The sequence below is a fragment of the Amblyomma maculatum genome, chromosome 10, assembly GCF_055883805.1.
Source record: "Amblyomma maculatum isolate TAMU_Amacu chromosome 10, ASM5588380v1, whole genome shotgun sequence".
Taxonomy (NCBI): domain Eukaryota; kingdom Metazoa; phylum Arthropoda; class Arachnida; order Ixodida; family Ixodidae; genus Amblyomma; species Amblyomma maculatum.
The window spans coordinates 110251376-110260755 of NC_139353.1; positions in this window are offsets into that span (position 1 = coordinate 110251376).

The window sequence follows — 9380 nt, forward strand, 5'->3', positions numbered from 1 at the left end:
TTATCCCCCGGCAGCTACGTTCGCAAATTTGTGACTATTTCTACGCTGACCAACAATCCGGTCACGCGGGCGTCTTCAAGACATACACTCGTCTCCGGCTGCGTTACTACTGGCGGGGTATGTACACCTTTGCACTCAAGTACGTTCGCTCATGCCTCACCTGTCAACGTCGCAAGCCATCTCCTCAACGTTCTGCTGCAGAGTTGCTGCCGTTACCCAGCCCATCACGTCCTTTCGACCGCGTCGGCATTGATTTCTACGGGCCGCTTCCCTACACTGCGGCCGGCAACCGCTGGGTTATCGTAGCCGTTGATCATCTGACGAGGTATGCAAATACCGCCGCACTTCCATCTGCCAAGGCGTCAGAAGTAGCTTCCTTCATTTTGCAGCGATTTGATCTTCGCAATGGTGCACCTCGAGAGCTGCTCAGCGACAGAGGACGCGTTTTCTTGATTGACGTTGTGGAAGCCTTGCTCACCAAGTGCAACATTATTCATAGAACCACCTCCGCCTATCATCCCCAGACTAATGGCCTCACTGAGCGTTTCAATCGTACCCTTGGCGACATGCTCTCTATGTACGTCTCCTCCAACCACTCAAATCGGGACCTCGTCCTTCCGTATGTCACATACGCTTACGATACCGCAACGCAGTCTACTACTGGCTTCTCTCCTTTTTTTCTGCTCTACGGCCGTCACCCTTCTGCTACAATCGACACCATACTCCCGTACCAGCCAGACATATCAGAGTATACACCTGCGTCTCAAGCAGCCCAGCATGCGGAAGACTGTCGACAAATCGCCCGCGCATTCACGGCTAACACCCAGTACCGTCATAAATCCAACCATGACAGCCAACACTCGACACCGCACTTCTCGTCTGGCGTTCTTGTGTGGCTATGGATACCTTCCAATGCCCCTGGACTATCTTCGAAATTTCTTGCTAAATACCATGGCCCATACCGTGTCCTGGAGCGCACCTCTCCGGTTAATTACGTGGTGGAACCTGCTACGCCGTCCCATGATCTACGCCGGCGCGGACGCGAGATTGTTCACGTCCAGCGCCTCAAACCCTATTTCGACCCTGCCGTCTTGCTCACGCCGTAAGTCGCCAGGATGTCTCCTCTTCGTCCCGCGGGTAATTGTGAAGAGGAAGAAGTGCACAAGGAACATGCCAGTCAGTGGTATCGTGGTCGCTGCGCGTACTGGATCTGACTGTGTTCGCTGCCGCTGTGTTCGACGCTGATCTGCTCAGTCCTGCCGATCAAGTCCTGTTGATCTACTCAATAAACCCCCCATGCTTACACATTATTCAAATGTTTGGTTCTATCTGGATTGGTCAAGAACCAGCTACACATGAACGACTGCCTGACACATCAGGAGTAAACTGTTGGTGAATACACACGTGCAAAAAAAAATACAAAAAAAAATCAAGAGCACTGCCAGTCCACTACGCCGCGAACGGGTTGGGCGACGCATCAAGATTCATTATCATGATGCGTAGGTATGCACTGCCGTCGGGTGGGGCCTGGAAGAATTGACAAACCTCGCAGTTCCTGGCTTTCGGATATAGATGGCTTCACACGACTGCGGGTGCTTGTAAAGCTAGAAAAGGCGAAGTAAGCTGGGCGCCAATGGGCGATAACGAAGAAAGCACTGAAATATTGGGGAAGTATACATTGATGACGAATGGGAAAAATTAATCCAAGTACACAGCTTAGCCAAAATGAGCGAATAACCAAAACTTAAGTTTCATATATTCTTGTATTCTTCAGTGTTTACCAGTCGTTTACGTAAGCTTTAGATTTTCAACTCGTGAGAAACAATGAAAATTGCCGAAATTCGCTTGCCGTAAGGCAGAGACAAAGTCGATGGCAGTATTGATTGGTCATCCGTAGTTTATCAACCAGTCGAACCAAAAATATTCAGGAGATTTAGTGCACCACGTGCATCTTGTCTGAGCGCGGTGAGCGATCGTAATTCTCTCGTTATGGCGCGCTAAGCTTAACTGAATCTAATAGCTATAATATTCGTTAGTACAGACAATGAAAAATAAATAAATTACTCGCATAGTGTGAAACTATTTTAAGTACAACAAAAAAGCGCAAGGCTGTGAATCGGTCCGCATGTCATACTGAAACTGCATATCTATTGCACGATCACAATTAACTTTATGCAATTCAGTGGGCACGAATGACTAGCTTTATTGTCAAAGAGCAAGAAATTCTGAAATCGGTGAGAGAAAAACCGCATGTATGATTACAAGACCAAAAACGCGTAAGCAAGACTTCGAACGCTAGTTTTTGGAACACTTGTGACTCCATCTAGTTGATTACTACCAATTGTAGCCCCTAGAAGAGATCGAAGGTAAAATGTTCGGCGACACTTCAAACAAGTAGCTGAAGGTTCCTGAAGTGGTTTCGAAGGAGAATATTTTCGGCGGGCCCTCCAGCGTAGACGCACTAGTCTTCATTCGCATTATCTTGAGGACCATCGAGCTGCTTGTGAAGTCCATGGCGTTTCTTTGCCACTGAAATGTCGTACCTCTGAGCAGACCTTTTTATTTCATTCCTGGATTTCGACAGGCATGCAGGGCAGTCAAGAAACTTTGTTGCTACCGCATCTTTTTCAAGACGTGATCGACCCGATGCACTTATGAGTGTTTGGCCCTTGTAGGGAGCTTCTCAAGAGTTTGACGCTAGATGAGGCTCGAAATGTTTCACACACGAACAGTATGAATGTTGGAGCAAACGATCCTTCTGTAGATGGCATTTCTCGAAATTTTCAAACATTCTTCGTCCTCTGATGCCGTAAACAGTGACAACGTTTCATGTCGTGCATAGCAGAGCAAAACGGTTTCGTTCCATTCGAGGCACCTAAGCACCGGTGACAGCATCAAACACACACAAAATAAAAATGCAGTCATGTTTCAGCGAAAGAAAAACAAAAGAGACCAATTTAGAAGACCGCACTAACAAAACTTACGTTTAGCGGCGCGTTCACTGCAAGCAGACGACGGCAACGACACAAACGTCGATAGCGCCTATTTGCACGTGCCCGCTAACGCCTCGATCCTGGCGTCCCTGCGTCGCCCTCTGTTGGCAGGCAGCGGAACTGAGATACTTATTGTGCAGCCTTCAGGACAAGCGGCGCCGTTGGCGCAACCTTTCTGTTATTACACCGTGCTAGAGTGTACTATATCCGTGCTTACAAAAACGATGTAAAAACCATCCTTACAACATTTGGCTGAATTGAGCGCCAGTTGGTACGGCCTTAGGCGGGGGATCTCGGAGACCATGCCAGCATGGCTGTTTTTTGCAACTTATCCGCTAGATGGCGCGGCGAGCACAAAACTGCAACTAGACCATTATATTTGGCTTACCTGGAGATAAACGTGAACACGGAACGTGAACAGGGAACGAAAACGTGAAAAGGGAACTCCTGAGGAACATATTAAAAGAAGAGGGTATCAGTTATGAGATAACAGAGTTTCTGCAGGAAATATAGCGGGATATACCAGTATATACCGGTCCTCTATCATCCTGCTGTTCATGCTTTATATGATAAACCTGCAACGGAGGATACAAGAAAGAAACCTAGGTTTTGTACTGTCATATAGATTAGGCAGGAAGGCGGTAGAGCAGCGCCTCTTCGGTTTGATGTATGCAGACGATATTGTGCTGTTAGCAGATAGCCAGGAAGAATTGCAAACTCTAACATAATGTTAGTAATGTAGAAACAAAAATTCAGTAAAGAGAATGATGGTATAGTTAACCAATCTAAAACAATATTTAGGATATCGGGGGATAATGATAGCAACTGCTGCCACCCCGTTTCAATGGGGACGCTCCTATATTCCATCCATGCATCCATCCGTCCGTCCGTCCGTCCGTCCGTCCGTCCGTCCGTCCGTCCATCCATCCATCCATCCATCCATCCATCCATCCATCCATCCATCCATCCATCCATCCATCCATCCATCCATCCATCCATACATACATACATACATACATACATACATACATACATACATACATACATACATACATACATACATACATACACCCACCCATCCATCCATCCATCCATCCATCCATACGTCCGTCCATCCATCCATACGTCCGTCCGTCTGTCCGTCCATCCATCCATCCATCCATCCATCCAACCGTCCATCCGTCCGTCCGTCCGTAATAAAACGGTTTATTCAACAGCGGTATATGCAATGGAAGCAGGGTCGGATCGACTCTCCACACATAAGATAGGTTATTGGCGCCATGCAAAACAAGTAAATTTGAAGACAAACGGCAATGCTGCCCCATTATATCGATGCCTTCAGGGAGCAGTAAATGAAGGAGTTATAGAAGAAAAAAAACATCAGATTCCATACGCTACTGAATGTAGGTTCATTGCGACATACTATTCAGATGCACTTCTCAAAGCTGCACCGCACACGCAGGTCTATTCGCAATGTCGATTGAGGCTGCTTGAAACAAGAAACCAACATGCACCGGGCCTGTACAATAGGGAGATTTAGAATAAGGTGACGGAAGGTGTACTTTTATAGAATTGAGAAGTGTGCCGTCTACAGCGCGCTTCAACGGAAGCGAGGCGGTCGCCGGAGCGATGGAAAGCTTAGGTGGCGCAGAGAAAACTGTCGAGGCGTCTGATTGTGCGGCTCGTGTCCTGCGTTGATTCCGTTGCATCGCGGTGCTTCTCTGTCGTACTATGATGCGTTGTTGATGATTGCTCAAGCAAGAGAATGCGTGTCTGTAGAGAGCGCAATCGCAGTTCTAGTCCGGCTGTGGGATTTCAACTCCCCTTCCCCCCCTCTTCCTGAGTGCCCTTATTTTCTTGCCATTGCGCCCTCGTTCTGTTGTCTTCCCCACTCTATCCCTTCAATTTCCTGAGATACTTTCTCTCAGCAAGGTGGGGGAATCACGCTAGCCGTACAAGCAAAGAACCAAGCCATCTTCTTTTCAAGTCCAGTTGATGAGGTTGACCGCTTGGTTGACGATGGAAGAAGACTCGAGGACGTGGAAGCTACTTTAACTTTCCTTCCTCCAGATGATCATCAGTATACGTCACTAGGCACAGTTCTAGCAGTCACATAGCTTATACTGCAGAATATGTGGCTCGAAAAATCATGCAAAAGTCAAAATACTTCTGTGTGTCTCACTTCAAGGAAATCGCGCACGTCACAAAATGAAGAAAATAAATTCCTCTCAAACTTCGACCACGCATGTCTTTATCCGTCTGTGGAAGGAAATACGCTGAAGGACTCTTTGACGCTTTTTTTTCTGTTCAGGGAATAATAATGCAAACAGCATATGCGTGAATTTCGGAGGCTTTTGAAAAGCGCAGATGTTTGCAATGTTGGAAGTCCTACCTATGACAGAGAAATGACGCTTCGCATAGTGAAGTTCTACGTCTTCATGCAATTCCGTTTCTATGTGAACTCATTAAACAAAGAGCAGAGCTCTAAAACAGAGCAGATAAAGCACCTTAAGGTAAAGAGATGTAAATAATCGTGTTGAGGGCTCTTTAATGACTCCTCCGGCGTCGTGTGCGTTTTCAAATTTAGCAGCTTAATTCAGTCATGTTCTAATAATTTGTGTCATTTTCATATAATGCTGCATTGTTTAATACATTGGTATATATGCTTCAACTATTTATTTATACCAGCTTATGTAGCGAAGTGTTTATTTTGCTGGTTTTTGAGGTCGTCCGCTGTGTGGTTTCGTGCACTTGTATCAGCTCCCGCTGATCTATTTCGTTTAGCTAGTATACTGCTGTCTATCAAAACTATCCGCCCACGTTCAAATAAATTGTTCAACAGCCCCGGGTATAATTTCTGTCTCCAAGCAATCTTCGCACACTCTATATGTGAGGCAAACAAAGTGCGCTACCCTTACAAAAATGCATGTTGGTTGTCTATAGAAATTCGGATCAGATGTGTCAACATACGCTGTTGAAACTCTATCGATAATCAACGACATCTTTGAAGGTGCCGTGTTGACCCCATATTGTGCTCTTTTGGAATAGTGGCCCATGTGTTTCTTAAGAGCGCTTTTCGAATTCGCGCCACTGAAATTCTGTTGATTTCAGGCTCAAATGCTTCACAAATTCTGCAAGTGACGCATTTTGATTTTCTGCTACCTTTCCACTCCTGAACAACAGAAAATAGTACACGACCATCGGTTTGCCAGGAGCAGACACGAGGTGATTTTCATTAATGCAAAAGTAGTACAGTACATCTCCTAGCTGTGATAAGTCACCACATTCTATGTTCTGACCGACCAATCAACAATCCTGTCTGATCAGTGCTGGTTAATGATAAGCATAGTGTGTCGTGTTAGCCCAGGCAGGGGGGGCGCCGTTGCACCCGCGCCGGAACGCTGCCAGAGAAAGCAGTCCAGACACCGAGCTCCCAAGCGACGAAATGAACCCCCGTTTATTCTCGCACTCCGCTTTTATACACTTGCGCCACACTTGCGCCACAGATACACTAGCGCCACTATCGCAGTCGCAGCTGCCAGCCAAGCCAAGACAAACCAAAACAGATGATAACAGCACATCCCCCTTTTCAAGCACTATTAACTTTACATGCATACACTTCAAAATAACATTGGAACACACCCAAGAAAACACGACAGAACACAGTCACTCCAGCATCAGTCGTCCACGCCCAGCCTTATGGGTTTGCGAACAACTCTTCCAAATCTGGTCGTAGTTACAATTCTAGCTTGAGAATTGCCACCGTCAGTCTCCGTCTGAGTTAGAGGCACCAAAGCTTCCGGAGCTTCGTCAAATTGGTTGTCTACTCCAGTTACCAATCCGGCCCTGCTGGGCTGTTCCTGACTATCCGGAAATTCGTAGTTCCCGCTATCTACCCGGTCTTTTGGGAGACGGTTAAGCATTCTCCTGTTTCGACGGACTTCAACCCCGCTTTCCGTTTGAACACGGTATGAACGCGGCTGTGGTGCTGCTCCGAGCACTGTACCTTTGGTACGGAGATCAATCACCCACACCACATCACCTGCTTCCAGCTTTGGGAGATTTTTAGACCGGTGACGTTGGTCGAAGTGGCGGCTTTGCTCCTTTCTGACTTTACGGTCCTTGGCTGCCGCTTCTTGCAGACAGCATTGTCCCGGATTGCGGTGCGAAGGCAGCATTGGGACTCTCGTCCTAAGCCTTCTACCCATCAGTATCTCCGCTGGGCTGACGTTCAAAACACCAGGCGTGGCCCTATAAGCCAGCAAGGCTAAGTAAGGGTCGTCCGATTTTAGAATGAGATTCTTAACCGTCTTTACCATACGTTCGACTTCCCCGTTTCCCTGGGGGTGCCTCGGACTCGAGGTGACATGACGGAAGCCATACAGTTTTGCAAATTTCTCGAACTCGGCACTGACAAATTGGGGACCATTGTCGGTCACCACACACTCGGGAATGCCATGTCTCGCAAAAATGCTTTTCATTCGGCTTATCACGGTAGCAGACTTTGTTGACGGAAGAATGGCAATCTCTGGGTATCGCGAAAGATAGTCTACTACGACAAGATATTGCCGTCCCTGAATTTGAAACAGATCGACCCCTACTCTCTCCCAAGGAAAAGAGAGCGTTGGCGATGCAATCATCGGTTCGATCTGTTCTGGCGCATGCCTCGCGCAAACGCTGCACTGTTTCACGAATGACGCTATCTCAGTGCTAAGTCCCGGCCACCAGACAGAACCTTTAGCCACACTGCGGCATCGCGAGATGCCTTGGTGACCGTCATGCAGTTTGCTTAGCGCTTCCTTGCGAAGGGTCTGAGGAATGATAAGCCTCATACCTTTGAGCAGAAACCCGTTCACCAAAGTAATGCATGCACGTTCCTGCCAGTATGGCAGAAGATAACAGGGAACATTTTGTTTCCTGGGCCACCCTTTTTTGCACACTGTGCGCAAGCTTCGACACACTTCGTCGTTTGCTTGACCTTCTTTTACTCTTTTCAAGAAATCGTCGCCTGTCTCTAAACCCAGTAAACAAGCTTTCGAGTAAGCGGTTACCTCTGAGACAGTTAAACAGCTTTCCACTTTCGTACGAGCTAACGGCGAACGTGAAAGAGTATCAGCAGTGGTTAGCGATTTGCCTGGTACATATAATACAGAAAAACTGTATCGCATCAGGCGCAGACGAAAACGTTGAATTCTTGGGGGCATAGCGTCGATTGCCATGTGACCCAACAGCGACACCAAGGGCTTGTGGTCAGTTTCAAAAACAACTTCCAGACCACGTATATACTCATCAAACCTTTCCGCTGCCCACGTCAACGCCAGCGCCTCCTTTTCGATCTGGGAGTACCGTTGCTCGGTTTTGGTGAGCGAACGAGAAGCGAATGCAACTGGTCTACGTTGCCCGTCTTTTTGCTTTTGAAACAAAACTGCTCCCAGACCAAAAGACGATGCGTCAGCTGAAAGAGTGGTTTGTAGCGAAGCGTCGTACAAAGCCATGCATTGCGCTGAACAAATGAGCCCTTTGAGTTCTTGGAACGCTTTTTCCTGATTGCTGTCCCAGACCCAGTCCCTATCCTTGTGCAAAAGAACACGCATGGGAGCAGTCACTTGGGCTAAATGTGGCAGGAAGCGGCCCAAATGATTCGCCATGCCCAAAATGCTTCTAAGCTCAGTAACGTTCCTGGGTGCTCTCAAATCTTTTATAGCACTGACCTTCGCTGGATCAGGATGAATACCTTCCTCATTCAAAATGTGACCCAAAAAACGCACTTGCCTAACCCCGAATAAGCATTTCTCTTTGTTTAATGTCACATTTGCCCTTGCTAGGCGTGTGATCACGTTACTTAAACGCTCATCGTGTTGAGCTTTGCTTTCGCCAAACACTAGGACATCGTCCATGAAATTAACGACCCCCGGAAGGCCACCTAGTATCTCAGACATTCTCTTTTGGAAGTATTCAGGAGCGGAGGTAATTCCAAAGGGTAGACGCGTGAAACAGTATCTACCGAAGGGTGTTAAGAACGTGGTTAGCTCTTCCGAGTCTTTACTGAGTCGCACCTGGTGGAAGCCTGAGTTGGCATCGAGCTTTGAAAACCATTTCGCTCCCGACAGTGACCCTAGAGCTTGATCCACAGTTGGTAACGTAAATCGCTCTCGAACTACGCATTTGTTCAATTTAGTGAGGTCTACGCAAACTCTCAGGTCTCCTGAGGGCTTCACTACCGGAACTATTCCGGCGCACCATTCGGTGGGCCCATCCACTTTCCTGATTATGCCTAAACGCTCCATTTTATCTATTTCGCGCTTCAGGGACTCCCTCAGGGGAATTGGTACCCTGCGTGGAGCGCTTATGGCATGCGGGATAGCGCCAGCTTGCAGCCTGATTTTG